General features: G+C 38.7%; 1 protein-coding gene across 1 annotated transcript in view; it reads left to right on the forward strand.

Moving 5' to 3' along the window:
* Positions 1-1,525, forward strand: part of LOC126262694 (putative ribosome-binding factor A, mitochondrial) — a 68,840-nt gene extending 67,315 nt beyond the window's left edge. The window contains exon 8 of the transcript XR_007546754.1: positions 323-1,525. The gene's annotated coding sequence lies outside the window, so the exon portion shown is untranslated. The remainder of the gene's footprint in view (positions 1-322) is intronic.
* Positions 1,526-8,194: the final 6,669 nt, after the last annotated feature.

The raw sequence follows: 8,194 nt of genomic DNA on the forward strand, positions 1-8,194 counted from the left end.
GCAACGTTACACCTAGATATTTAATCAATGTGACTGTGTTAAACAGCACACTGCTAATGCTGTATTTGGACATTACGGGGTTGTTCTCCCTACTCATCTGCATTAATTTAGATTTTTCTGCATTTAGTTCATGCCTCATAGCTATTGGAGGATAATGTGAGAGCTGTATAGTATCAGAATAGAATCCTCCTACCCTACAATCAACATTTTGGTAAAAGATTTCCTCTTTCAAGATTATAAAGCATAAGCACTCTTCACCTGTCTTATGGACACTGTCCTCATTGTCAACAGGATGTCAAATCCTAATTTTCCTTTCTTCCAGGAGGCAGGAATCTAGCAAATGGAATGGTGGACATTATCTGTGCTGATGTGAACCTGACTGAGCTTGTATGGAACCATTTGAAACTAGCTATGCTTCATAGTGGGTACTCCCTCATGTAGCAGATGATCTCAGGAGGGCTGCTGTAGAAGATTCAGCAGCATTATGTCAACCTCCTAGTGGACAGCATGTCAAGGAGGATCCGAGTGTGTTACAATGCACAGCATGGAGCAACACAGTACACAGTACTGAATTTACCCAACAGTGGATTTTGATTTCACATATTTGCAAAGATTTGGTTTTCAAACAGAGTACCTTTATTCTGATTATTGTTTTGTTATTGTTTCATAGTAAAGTTATTTTCATTCTTTAATAGTAACTAAAAATCATAGGTTTAATAAAAAGAACAGGAAAAGATAGTCAACAAGTGTGCGCACACAAAAAAAGGCAAGGTATCTTAGCTTTTGGACAGAGTCCTTGTTCAGAGCTGAGTAATAAAAAATACAGACAACACAAGGCTTACTGTTTCATTCCCTGGTCCCCTCAAATCTAATCCTACACCTGTTTGTAAATATACAAGTGGTGCAAAACTTTTTTGAGTAATTTATATGATTGGTAGCTCTGGGAATCCAAAACCTTAGTTATTGCTTTTTATTATTTCAGTTTTCCTGTGTTATTTTCATCTGCAGGGCTAATTATTGCACATGATATTGTTATTAGCTGGTTCTGATTCCAGCTACTTGCTTATCATACGTGTCTACTAAGCATTTTGAGCATGGTGACTTAGTAAATATTTGTGGCACTTTATGATACTGTTAATAAAGAAAACAATTATGAAGTGCCCTTTTTTTCTTTCTTTCCAAACTCTATTAACCCAGAAGGAACACTCACGTTCTGTTCTCCTAGAATATTTACATTGATGGGTAACAGCGAACAACATGTAGCATAGGTCTAGAGGGTATGTCATTGTGAGTAAGCAGTGAGTTTCTTTTGAACAAATTGAAGAGGTGCAGCTAAACTAAATGCTATAATCAAATTTCTGCCATTATTTCAGAAATTTTTAAACCAGTATTACTAAGCATGTGAGTTCAAATTCATGCTTCTATATTCGTGCAGTTATACATGGATACAAAATTTGGTGTGAGCTGCTGAAAATGGGATCTCTTGTAAAAAATTGGATTGACATAACTTAGGAAAGGAACAAGAAACAGAGCTTGCTCTTGCTGTTTAATATTTTTCATTTTTGGCATTGGTCTGTTTATAATCCTTTATGAGGATTGTAACATTTTTTCATATAAACATGTTATTGAAATTGGATTGTTCAGCTGCTTATTAACTGATTTAAAAAAATATATATATTCAACAAATATAAAATTACTTGAAGTAATATATCAGCACATATACATATGAGGTGAGTTAGAAAAGTTATGAGACTGGCAACACTGTGCATTAACCAACAGTTTTGCTGTTACCCCCCCCCCCCCCCTCCCTCCATTTTGCAGTTAGTTTGAATTGTGCCCTTGACTCAGTGCTATTTGTTACTGCTGTGAAATGAATGTTGACAGCATCTGAACACTGTGCACCCAAATGTTGTTTGAAGTTAAGTGAAACCTCTACGGCAACCTATAAAAAGTTACAAAGGGCTTATGGAGAACATTCTATGTCCAGGAAACAAAGAGTTTAGATGGTACAAGTCTTTTTTATCAGGCCAGGAAGGAGGTGACGATACAACTCATGTGGTTAGACTTTCAACCTTAAGAATAATGTTAGTGTGGAAAGACTGAACCTCCTTGTGGGATCAGATTGTTGGTTGATGGTGAGAATGGTCGGTAAGTAGTGAAATTTCAACATGGTTGAAGTCCATTAAATTTTAACTCAGAATTGGGACACTTAAAAGGTTTGCACAAAGAAGGTTCCAAAGAATCTCACGTCTGAGCACAACAACAATCAGAAGGGTGTGTGTCTTGATCATATGGACCAGAATTCTTTCGTTATGTTGTCACATGTTATGAATCATGTATTTTTGACGAAGTTCTCAACACAAAGCACCAAAGTCGGGTTTGACAAATACGACCCCCCCCCCCCTCCCCCATCCTGAGAAAGTGAGAATGAGCAAATCTAAAAGTATTTTTTTTTAATTGGCAGCTGGGATACTATCCACAAAGAATTTAGAATTGGGAACTACTTCAAAGACTCAGGGAAAGTATGGCATGTGTGCAACCAGGCATTGCACGTTTGAATGCTGACCACAGCAGTCTGACCTGTCAGATGGCAATCACCATCAATGAAGTTTTGAAAGAAAATAGTACTTCTGTAATTCCTCAGGCCCCCTACTGATATGATATACAGTAGAGCATAACTGATGAGCTGGAAGGCACTGCAGCAGAAATCTTCCAGAACCACTGCAAAGACTGGAAGTGATGCCTCTGACACTAAACTGCTGAAAGGAATTATTTTGTGTATAAAAAAATAAACTTCATAAAAAAAGTCTCATTAATTTTCTAACACATCTTGTTTCTTTAAGTTTAATTGTGATTTAAATGCAAGTTATATTGATGATTCATGTGTTTTGTGTTTATTATGTTGTTGGTTACAAGCTGTTTGACACAAGAAACTGAATGATTTGTTCTTTTTGCAAGCATAATTACTATATTTTTCATCTTCTGAACTTGTAAGGAAGGAACCTTCCCCCACTGCCAAAATCTCCACCATTGCCCCCACCACCACCACCACCACCACCACCACCACCACCGCTGCCGCCGCCGCTTTTATCCTATTACATTCTGTATGGTGATAGTCAAGTGTCACTGGTGCCATCATTGGTGCAGTTCCTCCAGTAATATACATTATCAGCCAAAAGCACAACTGAATACAAGGTCTACTATTCCATCTTCCACATATTGATAATGATCGAAAATAGCATTTTTGAAAAATGTGGTCACCGTGAACAATTTTCTCTAACCTCCCCTATCCAAATTACGTTATTTGAAATACTCACAAATTCTTCAGTTTAACTGCACACACTATTTGGTTCAAGTGAGCTACATGTGAGCCTAAATTATTTTAAAGAACGGTATGAAATTAAAATCAGTTGAACTGCATTTTGAAAATTCTAAATAATAAATACCATATCATTATTATAAAATGATTTGTAACCCAAAAGATGTTAGTTAATTTAGTTGTGACATTTACTGTCACAAATACACACTGAAGAGCCAAAGAAACTGTACACCTGCCTAACATTGTGTTGGGCCCCTGCGAGCACGCAGAAGTGCCGCAACATGACGTGGCATGGGCTTGACTAATGTAGTGCTGGAGGGAACTGACACCATGAATCCTGCCACTCTGTCCATAAATCCGTAAGAGTATGAGGGGGTGGAGATCCCTTCTGAACAGCACATTGCAAGGCATCCCAGATATGCTCAATAATGCTCATGTTTGGGGAGTTTGGTGCCCAGGGGAAGAGTTTAAACTCCTGGAGCCACTCTGTAGCAATTCTGGACATGTGGGGTGTTTCATTGTCCTGCTGGAATTGCCCAAGTCCGTCGGAATCACAGTGGACATGAAACGATGCAGACAGGATGCTTACACATGTACGAGGCGTGTTTTTTGAGTAAGTACCATTTTGAAATTAAAAAAATATGTGCTAAGATATCTCAATAATTTTATTTTTACGTGAAAGCCTATACCTTAATCTACTTTTCTACATAATTTCCATCAATATTGAGGCATTTCTCATAATGTTGTACCAGTTTTTGAATACCCTCCTCATACAAGTCTGCCGCCTGACTTATTAACCACTGCATCACCACTGTTTTGACTTCATCATCATCTTGCAGACGCTGACCGCCCATGTGTTTCTTCAAGTGCAGAAACAGATGGTAGTCACTGGGCGCAAGATCGGGGCTGTATGGAGGATGATCTAGAGTTTCCCATCGAAAAGATGTGATGAGATCTTTGGTCTGATTCGCCACATGTGGACGGGCATTGTCTTGCAGCAAAACGATGCCCTTGCTCAACTTGCCACATCTTTTGTTCTGAATTGAACGGTGCAGATATTGCAATGTCTTACAGTAAGCTGCTGCACTAAGGTAGAAATTCCACAAGCAGTACTTCTTTTCTGTCCCAAAAAACTGTGTACATGATTTTCCGAGCAGAAATTGTTTGCTTAAACTTCACTTTCTGGGTGAATATGAATGCCATGGACTATTGCTTTGATTCTGGTGTGACTAGGCTATCCATGTTCCATCACCCATAACAATTTGGCTTAAGAAATCATCACCGTCATTGTGGTACTGCTCAAGGAAAGTCAGTGCACTGTCTAAACGTTTGGTTTCGTGCACATCCATCAACATTTTCGGTACCCAACGTGCGCACAATTTTCGGCAATTCAAGTGCTTGGTCACAATGCCATACAAAACAGTAAGAGAAACATTAGGAAAGTCATCCCGCAAGGAGGAAATTGTAAACTGTCTGTTTTCTCTCACCTTATTGTCCACTTCCTGCACCAAACTTTCATTAACGACCGAAGGACGCTCACTCTGTTGTTCATCATGCACATTTGTGCGACCATCTTTAAATGCTCCCACCCACTTTCTTAACATTCCATCACTCATAATGTTTTCTCCGTACAATGCACAGATCTCATGATGAATATCGATCACTTTTAGGGCTTAAGCATTAAGAAATCTTATAACAGCCTGTACTTCACAGTCAGTGGGACTCACGATTATCGGAGGCATCTTAAACACTCAGTATAATGTAAGCAAGGAAGAATCAGACTGCAATGGCGTCAGTTCATAGACAACAGGTGTAGGTATCCAGTGCGCATGCGCAGAATGCCGACCGCAGCGCTGTGGCCACGGTGTGGCAAAACGATACTTACTTAAAAAACACGCCTTGTATAACCTGTCAGAGTCGTGTCTAGATGTATCAATGGCCCCTATCATGCCAACTGCACATGCCCCACATCATTACAGAGCCTCCACCAGCTTGAACAGTCCCCTGTTGACTAGTGGGGTCCATGGATTTATGAGGTTGTCTCCATACCCGTAAACATCCATCTGCTCGATAGAATTTGAAACGATACTCTGACCAGGCAACATGTTTCCAGTCATCAGCAGTCCAATGTCAATGTTGAGGAATCCAGGTGAGGCATAAACCTTTGTGTCGTGCAGTCGTCAAGGGTATACAAGTGGGCCATCAGCTCTGAAATCCCATGTTGACGATGTTTTGTTGAATGGTTCACATGCTGGCACTTGCTCATGGCCCAGCATTGAAATCTGCAGCAATTTGCGGAAGGGTTGCACTTCTGTCACGTTAAACAATTCTCTTCAGTTGTCGTTGGACCCATTCTTGCAGGATCTTTTTCCAGGCACAGTGATGTTGGAGATTTGACCTTTTACCAAATTCCTGATGTTTACGGTACACTCGTGAAATGGTCATATGGGAAAATCCTCACTTCATGGCTACATCGGAGATGCTGTGTCCCATTGCTCATGCACCGTCTATAACACCTTATTCAAACTCACTTAAACCATGATAACCTGCCATTGTAGCAGCAGTAACTGATCTAACAAGTGCACCAGACACTTGTAGTCTTACATAAGCGTTGCTGATCACAGCGCCATATTCTGCCTGTCTACATATCTCTGCATTTTGAATACACATGCTTATACCAATTTCTTTGGCACTTCAGTGTAATACGAGCTTCTGTACTAACTCTTATGAACCATTCAGCTCTGACCTACCACCATGTCATCCTGTGCCAGTGGCATCATTCAGAAGATGTGGCACTAAGATGCATTGAGTTTTTATGTCACTCTCTCAGCCTTTGTCAGCTTTACAGACCAGAGAACTGCTGCTTATTACTTAAGTAGCTCTTCAGTTGGCATCATAAAGCTGAGTGCATCCCAGCATTACTGGGATTTGAAACCAAATTGTGAAGTTCACCTGCTTTATTTCTTTGTTGATAGTCCTCAGTGTTGACATACTGCATTGTTATACTGGCTGAAAAATGGGGATGTAAGTTCACCACTTACTACTGTAAATGATGTAGCCAGAAGTTGCAGAATTACCTTTCACAGTTCTTTACTTTCACTGTTCACCTCCCCCCGTCCCCCACCCCTCCCTCCAAATATTACACAATTATATGGCCAGTCCACTATTGGTAAATGTTGATAAGACTCATGAATAGGTTGTAGGCAAACATCGGCTACAATAGTTTGCTGTTGAACATCTACAAGCAGTAAAAACCTAACCACACAGTTCTTGCAGAATAATAATAATGTATGTGTGACACTATTTCTCAAATAAATTGAACAAGCATTGTCATTACTTGATCTAACGCACGGCCTATTTGTGTTACACTTATCTTACTGTTAAGCTGGTGCATTGTTGTTACTTTATCCAATACATAATTCCCATCTGAAAATTGGCCGTGGACTGGCTGTGTAGGAACCAAAATCCGTCCTTTATATATGCTCACAATAATAGGAACTGAAACTATACATCGTTCGATTTTTAAGTTACAGAAATTGCAATTAAAACATAACTCATTCAATTAACTGAAAACATCGAAAAATTCCTCCTTTTTTAATAGTTCCTTCCACTACGAAGGTTATGCCGAATTATTTGTTTAAATAATGAAATGAACAGATATAGTTATACAAACAATGCTTTTGACAAACCTGGTAATTATTTTGGAATTAATTAAGGGCTGGCTTTACTAATATGTTTTTGAATAGAGCCAAATAAAAACTTTAAGAATCCTAGTATTTCTTCCTCTAAATGTTTATAATTGGTACAGAATTTACATTTGTTTATGAGTCAACAGTAGAATCTAAGTCACGAAACAATTACTGAGATCGCCTTATAAAAAAAGTATTAAATAGGAATGGTCAAAATAAATTAGAAAATTAATTACATACATAAAACTAAGCACAAAATTAGTACCTGGTTCTATATCCCTTAAGACTGAGGGCCAACCTTTTTGATAGAAATGCCGATTATACTCAAATTAGGCAAAACTGAAAATAAAATGAATTGAAGGAGGCAGATGGCAAAACAACAGAAGGAGTAAAGAGATCCCAGCTTTCTTCATCACAAAGCCCTCCACATAGCAGCCACGCTTGCTTACCACCTGGCTGTAGTCGTGGACACTGCAACGTAATACAGTTTCAAAATTTAATACAATTTTTTGTTTCAGTATATCTTACATTTCTTAATGTACAAGGGCAGTGTTACAAATTATGAATTTGGCTTGTAGGTTATGCAGAAGTTTTGTGACACCAAAGAACTCTTACAATGAATAACATTGATTTTGGGTAAGATTTATAGCCACATTCTCTTACTTTTTACGTTCTTAACTCGTAAGGGGGAAACCTCCATGTTTGGTAGTAGAAGGGCAGTGAGTAAGGTTCTTTACAAACCATTGCAAAGCACTTAATATAATGAATTTATGTAACAACTACTTGGGGTTCAAAGGCCGTGCACCGAAGAGTAATGAAATGATTAACAAAAGATGTGTGTGTTACTGTTTGCTCACATTGCAGCTAACTTACTGATGTGCCAAAGTACTGTGACAGAGTTGTTTGAAATAACTCAGAACATCCCTATAGTGATCAGTCCCAAACAAAACATCTAATGGGCACAGTGCATGCCATTACTTCTCACTGTGTCTTAGCATGAAAGGAGGAGGAAAATTAATCTAATATTACCTCATGCTCTGATGAGAAATCCTGCCAATACAACTTGCTGAAGTACCAATAAAGTGTCTAAATTCCACCATTTGTCACAATCCATCACACCGGTTACAGTAAGCTTTGGATGAAAAAAATTTAGAACAATGTTTTGTCTTTTGTCTAGAAGAAAATT

This window comes from Schistocerca nitens, chromosome 6 (genome assembly GCF_023898315.1).
Source record: "Schistocerca nitens isolate TAMUIC-IGC-003100 chromosome 6, iqSchNite1.1, whole genome shotgun sequence".
NCBI classification, from domain to species: Eukaryota; Metazoa; Arthropoda; class Insecta; order Orthoptera; family Acrididae; genus Schistocerca; species Schistocerca nitens.